Source organism: Condylura cristata, unplaced genomic scaffold (assembly GCF_000260355.1).
Source record: "Condylura cristata isolate star-nosed mole 26May11 unplaced genomic scaffold, ConCri1.0 scaffold00026, whole genome shotgun sequence".
Lineage (NCBI taxonomy): Eukaryota > Metazoa > Chordata > Mammalia > Eulipotyphla > Talpidae > Condylura > Condylura cristata.
The window spans coordinates 5086553-5098957 of record NW_004567127.1 but is presented as its reverse complement, the minus strand read 5'-3'; positions in this window follow the sequence as shown (position 1 = coordinate 5098957).

Here is a 12405-nt window from a genome sequence, read left to right as displayed (position 1 = left end):
GACAAGTTTCCATCCCCTCCCACCGCCATCCAAAGGGACAGAGATGGCCTAGAAGATCTGCTGCAGCTCCTGGCTCCACTGCTAACCCTTGTGCACTGAGCAGGTCTGTGGCTTTTCGCCCCAGTGTGGGGTAGACAAGGCTCCATTATTGCTAATTTATACGTGAGGAAAGTAAGGTTTAGAGACTTGGGCAGAGACACACTGGGAAGTGGAACTGGGAATTGAGTCCAGTTTGAAAACTGGAATTCCATCCATCCGCTCACCATCCACCCCTTTATTGAGCAAATATTTGAGTATCTGCTCTGGACCAGGCAGCCTGTTAAGAGATTAGGTTACAAAGATGAACAAAATAGCCCCTGTCCTCACAGAAGCCAACAAGCTCAGGAGTCCAGTCATTTCCTTTCTACCTCACAGGATAATTCCAAGCCCACCCGAGAGAGGGTAGGAGAGTGTTTTGTCACTTTATAGTACAAAGTGAAGTGGTTTTTATTCTCTCTTCAAGCAGATAGATTGACAGCTTGTGCACACACTAAGGCTTCCTCTGATGCTGCTGTACAGTTGAAAAAAATATTTTTCTTTGCATAGAAGAACTGGGGTGTAAGCCAAAAATGTGGGGGATGAGAGGATCCACCAGAGACAGAGTGGGGAGCAGAAGAGGCTGATCTTCTGAAATCCACTGCTGAGGGGAGCAGTTGGGAGATAGGAGAGGTCTGCTGCTCCCTGTGGGTCACTCCCTGGCCGGGATCGAGCTAAGGCCTAAGCGGTGATAGTGCTGAGACTTAACCCCCAGGCCACCGGGGGCAGGGGGGCCCCGAGAAATACTTAACATACAGGGGAAGTGGGTTAGAAAGTTTGAAAGAGCTTAGATTAAACCCAATTCTGAAAGAAGACATGGGGCCCGAACGCAGGGCATTAAGGAGGCTCCGCGGTAGATTTGCATCGTCCGAGGACATGTGCCTTCCTGACCTTCTCCCACCATGGCGGGTGCCAGCCTGTTGCCCAGAGCTGACCCTCGCCTTGCCCCTGACGCTCCCTGTGTGCTTCCGTGGACGGTCTGCGGTTTGCTGCTGCCCCCTTGCTGGCCCTGTCTCTGAGACCTTTCTGGTTCTCTCCTCTCGCCCGGCCCTGGACCCAGAACCGAGGACTTGCACACAGAGCACTGCTTGTCCTCCCAGGCAGTTTAAACAGCAGGAAGGGAGCGCACTGTGGGAAAGTGGCATTTTTGTAAAAAAGCACCTTCCATCTGGCCACCACTCATGCCACTGGCATCTGACTGACTACCCCCCGGGCCGCCGTCAGAGGAAGAGGCCTGTGTGGCCAAGTGCGGATGCCGGGCTCCCCGGGTACATCAAAGGAAGGCTGGGATGCAGCCGTGAGGACGAGGCGCTCCAGCGCCCGGCTTCTGTCTGGTTGGGCCGGGGCGCAGGCCATTATGGTTTTGGGTGTCCAGCTTGCGCCCTGTGGAATTAGAGGTGTGTCAGAGTTTCTGTTCTGACAGGTGGATGCTCCGTGCTCCCCAGCCTGTCCTCAGAGAAGACCACGAGCCCTCCCCTTCCTGGCTGACCTTCCTGCAGCCTGTGAGGAGAAAGAGGCCCACCTGCACCTTGCTGCCTCCTCTGGGTGGGGACCCCGGGGCCCTAGGGCCCATGCCTGCCCTTTTCCTTGGCCTGGAGCTCCACGAACTCAGAGCTGGAGGGGGAGTTAGCTTGTGGGGGGCTGATGTGGAGCCCCATGTGTGCTCCACACCTCACAGGCTGCGGTGGCCTGCGGAAGACACTGGCCCCGGGCGCCCCCAGAGGTGGTGTCCAAGCTGGCTTGCATCACCGGCCCAGGCCTGTGTGTGGCACGGCTCCTGGCCCGCAAATGGCCCCAACTGGACGCTGTACGAGCCTTTAATATACGGCTGGGAAAAAGGAAAACGAACGTTCCCAGTATTTTCCCATTCTCATTCCCTATTCTACCAAGAAACCTTAAAATGAAGGGGCGGGGGGAGCTTCATACCAGAGGCAAATTTGCAGTGAGAATCTCTGAGTCTATTTTTGTCCAGTACCATCTGGACACAAATCAAGAATCTAATTTTTCCCACTACTTTCTCTTTTTTTCCCCTTTGTACTTTAGCTGACTCTGAGAGCACAGAGTCTGAAACCAAGTCTGGACCACAGAATGTCATTAAAGCATAAAGGATAAACAGAAAGAAAATGTCAGAGTTCCATGGATTATTTCCTCCACCTACACTGCCCACGGCTCCTTTGAGGAGCTTCTAGAAGCCCCAGTAGGTGCAGTGAGCTGCTGGGTGGGCATGGCGGTGGCCCCCTGGACCTCCGTGTGGCCGGAAGGGGCGAGTCCAGCCACGTGGTCATCACCAGTCAGGCGCCCTCAGCCCACAGGGCAAGAGGTTCAGCCCGCTCACGGCACTGGGCCTGGAAACCCTCTCACCAAAGGGACAGAGATCCTGGTGCAGGCCTCAAATAACACCCATCCCTCCCTGTCCTGAACTTGCCAGAGCGCTGGGCAGCCGCACCCTGAGCTATCTGCAGTGAATTTCTCTAGCATGGGAACACGTGAGGGGCTCCCACCAGCGGCTTGGGTGCGGAGCAGGCTTGCTTGGAGGTCATTGGTGCCACGCAAGACTGGCTTGAAGCCAAGTATTTGCAATTGTAGGCTGGTTTCCTGCTATAGTGAACATGTTGGCCCTGGCGTCTGGACCTGGGGACTGAGCTTCGTGCTCGGTACCTAGGAGACCCGTGCAGAGGAGAGTGGGGCTTTGTGGTGTGGGTTTGTAGGAGACGGTTGTTCCGACGGCAGTAAGGGCTGGCACCGCCTGGTCCTCCAGACTCCTCGCTGGGTCTCCCTGGTGCACCTGTGGGGGAGAAGGCAGCTGTGCCCACCATGATGGCACACCGGCCCGTGGAGCCATCTGGGGTGGGACTCTTCCTTCTGCCAGAGTGAAGGGGATTAGGGAGCTCCTCTTTGGACGCGGCGAAGAGCCAGTTGGACGTCTGATGGCCCCTGGCTGCCAGCAGGACAGATGTATCAAGTCAGGTTTATGGGAGAAGTTTTCCCAGACTGCTATGTCCAAACTTCTGTCCATCTGCTGTAGCTTTGCAGTTAGATGGATGAAAACCAGATCAGACCAACACTGGAGTCGCACAGATAAAGACCCAATGAAGAAACCAAAGTTGTAGACTTTGTTCCCACTCATGCGGAAAGCCAGGGGCTGCTGGGAACTGGAAGGGGGTGGCCTCTGGTTGAGATGTGAGGTGACCAGACAGCAAGTGAATGCGTAGACACTTGCTCAAGGGCCTTTACTAGAAGGTCCCATGGCTTCCTGAACCTGGGACACTCTGGATATAGACATGACCATAAAAAGGAAGGCAGACAGCTTCCCAGGCAGAAAGAGTGACCTCTCCTCTGAATTCCATGGTTGGAGAAATACTTATTTAAAAGAAGGGGGAAAAGTGCACATACAGCGAAACCTGGCTTGTTTGGAGGGCTTGGCTGCAGAGGCTGGAGGCCCTCTCTGCACGGTGTGCCGGCCGGCGGGGGCTGGCTCTGCTTCTGTGTTCCGGGACCCCGGGTGTGGCACTGAGGTGGTGAGTGTGGAGAAAGAAATCCCTCATGCTTATGAGGTGTGGAGGCATCTTATAGACGCTTTGCTAAGCATTTCATCTAGTCCTGTTGAAACATGCTGAGTTGTGTGGGGCACTCTGGACCAGGGAGCCGGGATGGGTTCGGGAGAGCCACCGTCTTCACTGCCAGCTCCGGTCTCCACCACAAATGGCGGGACCGGGATGGGGTGGCTTCTCACAGGACCATCGTCAGCAAAGAGGGGTGATCTGAGTCACAGGTATCAACTCAGGTCAGTTTAACAGTGACGCTGGCCTTTTGCAAAGGCAATTGTTCCAACAACAAGCAGGACTTATTAAAGAAAGCAACATAAGAGTAGGCAGACTGAGGAGTGGGCATGGACCCACAGGCGTTCCCCCAGTTCGAGGCCCAGGTGCCCTGTGGAGCCCCTGGAAGACCGTCCTCTTAGCGTCTGCAGGAGGGAAACAGCATCACGTCTCAGGGAGAGGCAGGCCCGCTGGGTGTGGTGGTTTGCGGGTTTTGGCCTGTGCAGACACTCTCTTGTCCCCAAACTCATTTAAAAAGAGTTTCCAGAACTGCGTGGCCACCCTTCAGTAGATTCGAGGGGCTGCTGTAACAAGCTTCAACTCCAAGATTCTGTTATTATAGCTGCTGTAAATGACCTTAGGCAAGAATATTAAGGAGTCACGCTCACCATTTGTCTTCCCTTGGATTTTTATTTTGCTTACTCGAATTTGCTAGCTTTGCATTTTATGTTTCCTCATCAGTGATGACATCTGATTAGTTAGGATAGAGGTAACTTTCCTTTATGGGACTTTTGAAGTGTTTTTGATTTTGAATTTATTTTAAATGTAGAGAAGATGTTGCAAAGATAGTCTAGAGAGTGACTTTGACCTCAGTTTTTCTAATAGAATATAGAATAACTTTGGTCAAATCTGAGAAGTGAACACTGGTACATGGCTATGAACCAGACTACTAAGAGTAGAGACTAGACTTTCTACTCAGGTCCAGTTGCTGGATTCGCTGGCTCAGAAACCCACCTGAGACCCTACATGGCATTTCATTATCACTATGCCTTAGTCCCCTTCTACTGAGACTGTTCTTGAATCTTTTTCTGACTTCTATAATCTTAACATATTTAAAAAACTTATTATTTAGAAATAATTGTAGACTGTAAGAAACAACAGCGATCCTATCCTGTCACCCATTTTCCCGCAATAATAACATCCCGCATCATTATAACACATCGAGCAACCAGGAAGTTAATACTGATAACATCCACTTCATTCATCATACCAGTTTTGGGTGAATGTGTGTGTACCTCTGTGTGTGGTTAGCTCGATGCAGTTTTCTTACAGCCTAGTGCTCACCCTTAAAGAGCACTTACACGAGAAAGGTCCCCCACACCCCTTTTACAGCCACAGACACCTCCCTTCCCGCTCACTCCCTTGCAGCTGGCAATCACTCATCTGTCTCTAGTTTTGTCATTTCAAGAGTGTTATATAAACAGAGTCACAGGGCATGACTGACTTTTGTCACTCAGCATAAGTCCCTTTCCAGTCGTCCAAGTTAAGCTGTATATCAATTATCTGTCCATTTTTCTTGTTGAGTCCTATGTCATGGGACTTGGGGAGTGTACCTGTGTCCCCTACCTGAGCATTCTCCCTGGAAGGTCACTCAAGTGATCCCTGCTCTCCTGAAGAATACAGGTCAGTTTTTTGTAGGCTGTCTCTTGGTTGGAGCTAGTCTGGATATTTCATTACTTGGCGTGAATACCATGACAGTGACGTGCTCTTGAGTCGTCACGATGGGAAGTGCCTGATGTCAATATGTCCTGTTACTGGGGATGCTGACCCCTGTTTTTCTGTGTAAAGATTGGTTTTCCCTTAATGCTAAATGTTTTTGGGGAGATAGCTTTCCTTAGTAGGGCTTTGACGAATATGGAAGGTGCATTTCTAGCACCTTTCTTAGTTCATCTTAGCCCACAAACCTGGGTCTACACTTCTGGGCTCTTTGGTCCAAGTCAGAGCCAGAATGTGGCAGTAACCAGAGAAGAAATGCACTTCTCAGAGCATGATCTACAGTGTGCACAGTGGAGTGTAGAAGCTGCTCGAATGGAAGGTAGTGTTGATGGCTTAGTTAAGTCCTAGGATTTCACGCATCACTACTGAAAATCAACTTGAACAGACTGTAGAATACACCCAACTAGAAATTTGGCCCCTGGAATTGGGCACACTTTTCAATAGTTGCTTCATGTAGGGTTTGGCCACAGCCTGGGAGGCAGAAAACCTGCTCCTGTGGAAATAGATGTGGCTAAACGTGTGTAGTGATTCCACTTAGGCTATTGGGGAACAAGGAGGAGCAGAGTGAGGTGCCTGCCTAGATCGGGAGCCTCTGCTGTTATCTGCTGTTATAGGGGAGGATGTGCCCCCACCCAGGGCCAGAATTCTCCCACCCGCACTCTGGCACCTGCCCCTCCCGCCTTTGGGAACATCCCATGATCAGTGTTACTACCATGCTTTGTTAGCACCCAGCCCATCAGAGCGTGAACCTTTGAGAATGGAAGTTGTTTAAGACTCTCCAACCGTAAAGGTCTCAAGAGTGGAATAAAGTAAACGAGTAAAAGATGCAGAGGAAGAAAATGCGCTGGAACTCCAAGGCCATTTCCATCCCGACAAACAGCTGGCTCAGTGGTCCTCCCCAGCTGTCTGTCTCCCCAGAAGATCAGGACACTGTGTGGACTCAGGTGAGCCTGCTAGAAGGTGACCTTGTCTCTTACATCCTGTTTCCTTGCCAGATGAAAATAATCATAGGAAGAAGAATTAGCATGGACTGAGATCCTTTGGGCCAAGCACCATTCTAAACTCACTAGTCATCATTAAATATTTACATGACCTTTGTGAGACGGATGCTCTTGTCCACATTTAGTCGAGAGAACAGAAGCTGAGGAAGGTTAATTTTCCAATGAGAAGCTAGTTAAAACCAGAGCAAAATTCCAACCAGGTCTGTCCAGCCCTAAGTTGAGACTGTATACTGGGAATGTGGGCTTAGGGCCCTACTATTTGACAAAGCTGGCACATAGCATGTGTTCAGAAATGTTTGTTGATTGACTCTATGTACTTCCTGCCAGCACAGAAATTGAAATATTCCTTTAGTAAGCAGAGACGTGCTGAGAGCTGATTGGGAAGCATAAGAACTCTGAGACAAGTTCTGAATTTTAGCAGAGGAGATTTAATATCACCAAGTCTCCAGCTAGCAGGATGTTCTGTGTCTCTAGAAACCAATGCTGTACTTTTGGGCCTGCTAGGGAATTGTACACGACCCCCTGGTACAGGGGACTCTCTTGTGTCAATTCAAATAGCTGATGAGATTCCGTCAAGCTGACAAGAACATCTTCATTGCAAGGAATTCACTGTACAATCTTGTCATGGCTTCCTCTGAGAAAAGGTGGCGTGAACATTATTTCATTATTATTTTTTAACAGTTTCCAAAATTTTGATTTATTTTAATTAATTATGCATACAAGAGCTGGGGTGTAGGCATCTACTCATGCTCCTCACCAGCTGAGTTGCAGTGGGGTCTATGTGTGAGAGGCTCCCCAGAGACAAAGTGGGGAGCAGAGCAGGAAGATGGACTGAAATACACTGCTGAGGGGGGCAGCAGGGAGACAGGAGAGGTCTGCTGCACCAGGTGTGTCAGCTCCCTGGCTGGGGATCAGACCGGTGCTGCAGTGGCTGCGGATAGCTTCATAGTCCTGAGACTTGACCCCTTGTACCAACAGGGAAGCCCCAAAAATGACCATTATTTAATATGTTTATGTTTAGCACTTGAAAATGTGTTTGTTTTGGATGCCAGGAAATTGCCAGCAGCTCTGTAATTTTCTGGACAACCTGACCACACAAATATTTTCACTTTTGGATATACAGCTTGCAACAGATAAAGCAGGAGGTTAGCTGTCGGGCAGCCTGATCCTGATGGAATAGCCATAGTGGAGATGACTTTGTGAAGAGTGGGTTTATTTCTCACGAGCAGAGCTGGAAGATGCCAGAATCGGGTCATGGCTGTGTTACTGCAGTTAGTGCTAAATAATCATTCTTCTGTGTGGTAACGCTGGTTCACAACTCTGTGTGATGCAGAGGTATGGTTTTGATGAGGCATGGAGACCTAGTCCTGTTCCTTTGGCTCCTTCCTGGACAATGGCTCTGGAAAAGACCCATATGTATCTGAACTTTGGTTCAAGGGAGCCATTAGCACCTCATTTATCATCCATCATGTCCATCCCTAAGGACAAGGATAATATCCTGTTTGGCATGTGGGCTGGGAGCAGCGAGCAGGGAAGTTTGGGCTATTTCCTTCTTTGTCTACTGACCCGAGAAAGAGCTCTTCTTTCCTTTCACTATGTTCTGACTTTCAACACTGCCCAGTTTGATAAGGTTGTGCTGATGGGCTCCCGCCACTGAGAAGACACTATCTCTATGTCTGAATAATTTAGGAACCATATTCCATTGAATGTGCCTTCTGCTATGAAGGAGGAACTTGACAGAAGCAACCTGACCACATGACTTCTGCCCAGTTTTTAAATATAAGACCCCACCAAGCCGATGGTGCAGACTCTCCCACAAGTTCCCACAGTAACTTCTGGCAGTTACTGGTCACGTAGCACTTTACGCCTGTAATGGCCTTAGTCTGAGAACTGCATTAGTTTTTTATTCTGCCTGTTTCACCTTGTTTTAATCTGTCTGAGTACTCAGCAATTTTTGTCTCGAAAACCTCTCATTTTACAGCTTGATTTATCAATTTTATCACCTGTGCTTTCCAGTGAGTCATGCACGAGCTTCTCAGAGGTTCTTCTGAAGGATTTACTATTGAAGCTTCTTGCTGTGTAAAAGTTTTCTTTAAACTACAGTTTCATTTGGATGCTTCCCCCTTTCAAACTTGCTACCAACTCTTTTTGCTTCAGGAATTTAACATGACTTTTCCTTAAATCCACACACTAACAACACCCACCCAGCATCAACAGGAAGGTCATTTCGCTTTGTTGCATTCCCCATCATGTGCAGATGGACAGAAAAGTCATAGGTAAATATAGTGATGTCATTACTGTGTTCGAGCTGATGTTCCAAAGCTGAGACGGTGACTGTCCTGTCGCCATTTCTCGGCCATCTTCCATGAGCTGCTGAGCGTGGGCTTTGGATCATACGATCTGGGTCCAAATTCTGGCTGTGTTCCTTCCAGACTCTGTGACCTTGGGAAGTCTTTCATGCACTCTTTATCAGTCAGGGTATACCAAACCATGCCGTAGTAACAAGCAGTCTCAGAAGTTCAGGGGCTTGAAGCAAGAAAGGTTTATTTCTTGCTGAAGCAAAATCTGAGATGGTCTGGCAGCGATCCAGCACAGCTGCCTTGCTCCTGATGGCTCAGCGTTAATTCCCACATCCAGGCTGGTTTCCATGATCATCAGGGCAGCGGAGAGACTGGTGGGGAGGTGAGACTCAGCAATTAAATATGCCTGTTCATATGAGCACACATCTCTTCCAATTCCTTGGCCACATCTATATGGCCACCACTAATATCAACGTGGAAGAGGGTGACGATTCCCATGTGTCCTCAAGAGAGAGCAAATCTGGGTTTGGTGAAAAATGGTAGCACCATGGTCTCTGAATCTTGTTTTCCTCATCAGTAGAAGCAATAAAACCAACCACAATGGGCTGTGATAGGTTAAGAAGATGATGTATTTAAAATGCTTAGGATTCAGGGCCCTCCCTGGTGGCGCAGCGGGTTAAAGCACAGCACTAAGAAACTAAAGCTACTACAGCATGAGTTCGATCCCTGCCTGCCCCGAGGTGACCACATGGCGCGGCAGACCTCTCCTGGCCCACCTGCTGCTTCCCTCAGCAGTGTACTTCGTCGATCTGCCTGTTCTGCTCCCCACTCTGTCTCTGGTGAAGCCTCTCACCACCCCTGCACCTCTGACCTATACCCCAGTTCTGTATGTATAAATAAATAAATCTTTTTAAAAAAATGCTTAGGATTCAAACTGCAAAGACAAAAAGAACGAGGAATGTTCAAAATCCACATTTGTTGAAACTTAATAGCAGGCATATACTTCCACCCTATTTTGCATGAAGTTAAAATAAAAGACATACCATCAGGAGTGCCGCAAGCTGTTTCCAGTGGAGGCACCAGCATGTGCAACAACCGTTTGCAGCACCGAAGCTCAGGATAAAATTCTTCACATCAGGCAAAGAGGAGAGAGTGCAAGTCACACCCAGCAATCAGCAATTGTTGTCTTTAGTTCTAGAGTCAGGCATAGTTATTTCACTGCCTCATAGATTCTGAATTTTCTATCAATTTTAGTTAGTTACCTTTATTAACAAAAATAATCATTTTAATTTTGACAATACATTATGCTATAGTAACAACTGCATTTTACAGTATAGGAAAAATGGGGCCCAACAATGTTAAATAACTTGCCCAGATAATGAATGGCAGATTCAAGATTTGTATGTAAATCAGAAAATGTTAAAAAATAATACCCCAAAAACTACTTATTTATTTATTTATGCATACAAGAGTAAGGGTGTAGGCTGGTGGTATGGGTGGTGGTGGTGGTGAGGAGGATTCACCAGAGACAGAGTGAGGAGCAGAACAGGCAGATGGATGAAACACACTGCTGAGGGGAGCAGCGGGCAGGTCAGAAATCTGCTGAGCCATGTGGGTCACTCCCTGGGTGGGGATTGAACACAGAACTCGCACTGCAGTGGCTGCTGATAGCTTGATAGTGCCACCAGGGAGCCCATAAACATCATTTTGAATGATACAAAACATATTCACGACCCCACTATTCAGTGCATAGTTTGTGCCAGGCAGTTAGTAGGCCTGAGGCCCGGATAAGAAAGATACAACCTCAAGACCCCGCCTATTTTGTGGGGCAGTTAAGACACACACACACACACACACACACACACACACACACACACACACACTTACGATGCAAGTAAGGAATTAGAGATGATTACTGAAGGGCAAGGACATGTTCTTTTTCTTACTCAGGACCTGGCATAGAGAAACTGCTGGAGACTCACTGGCTGAATGGGCATGTGGGTAGATAGAATTTCAGGGCATCTCATTCTACTGAGGAGATGAAGCCAAAGAAGTGACTTGGTTTATGAGACCTGCACCACTGTTTTGTGGCAATACCGAGACCGGTGCCCTCATCTTCTTCTCTGGGCACTGCACCTACGTCTCCTGAAAAACCCATTCTGGATGGAGCGGGTGAAGCAATGTCCTGCACAGTAGGTCTGAAGCATCCTGGTCAAGGCCGCTGTGGCGTCTTTTTGCTGGCGGGGTGTGCACTTCTCTGCCTTCATGTCACTTTCCCTTTCACCAGCTCTCAACACGGCTGGCACCTTCCTCCTTGAAATCCCTTCTGTACAGCACGACAACTCGTCTCTACCTTACCATTAGTCACGTGGGCTCTCGATGACTCTCCCTTTCCAGTTGACCGTGATGCATGAATTCAGCAAGGATTAACCTCTTCACTAGCAATACTCTCACCACTCTATCAGAGTATCAGTTGGACACACTGTTCAGCTGCCATCTTTGTGGAGAGGATGTGGGTTTGTCTCTCCACCCCCGACTCTCCCCATTGCAGATTCTCCGCTCCAAATGCTTACTTGATGTTTTCTGTTGGATACTTACGCATCTCATAATAATTTTCAAAATGCAAATCTATTTCCTTCCCATTCTTCCACACCCCTCAATACATGGCATCAGAAGCCTCCCACTTGGTCATGATAATAACATGGGAACCCTTCTGAGTGCCCCTCCCCTGAACCGCCACATCCAATCTACCGAGAAGTAAGTCCGCCCCTCCGCTTCCCAAATACGTTCCTAAATGTATCCGCTGCTTTCATTTCCGCTGCTTTCACGCTCCTTTTTCCTTGGTTGATATTAAATAGCTCTTGACAGCTACCTGCTTCTGTTCTTGCCTGTATTTTCATTTATTTTCCACTTAACCAGAATGATCTTTTTACAATGCAAATCAGATCTTGTCCCATTTCATTTAGAAAAAGTTCCAGCTCCTCACATGGAAAATCCGACATTTGCCAAGCTCTGTGGCTCTCCAGATGCCTCCCGCCTGACCGCCTGTCCCTGTTTACCCTGTCTTCAGCCTGCTGTGGTGCCTGCCACATCTTTCTCACCTGGAAGGCAGATGCAGGCGCTGGTCATGGCCCCCTGTGCTCACCGGCACCCAGTGCTCACCTCTCTTCCCAGCTCTGTCCTCTATGACATCATGTTGGTACCTGAACATCACAGCGGTGTATTGGGTAGATGGACTGAAGAACCTCTAACTGGGCTTCCATTTCCACTTATCTTTGGCTGCTTGGGGAGCATCTGAGCTGGAGCAGTCATTGTGTCCTGTGCTTTGCAGGACAGATTTTTGTGTACGTGTCGCTTGGAAGGTGCCTGTTATTTGCACAACCATCTGTGCACACAACTAGCAGTCACTCTCCATAGTGTTATCTTTAAATACAAAGCCCATGACATGGATAAAATGTACACAAATATGTTTCTGCCCAAGCAGTCCATCCATAAAATGAATGAAGGTGGATTAAGATGCCTAAATATATATTTATGTGTTTAAATAAGAGGCCAGTTCAATTTCAGCTCAAGGACACTTTTATAACCCACTCTGAAAGATGGGGTGATTTTTAAAAATTGTTTGGTCTTTGTGAAGAGAAAAAGGAAATTAAATATACAGAGCACTATTTAAACAGCATCAAGGCCATGATTCAAGAAAACAAAAGGCAGGAA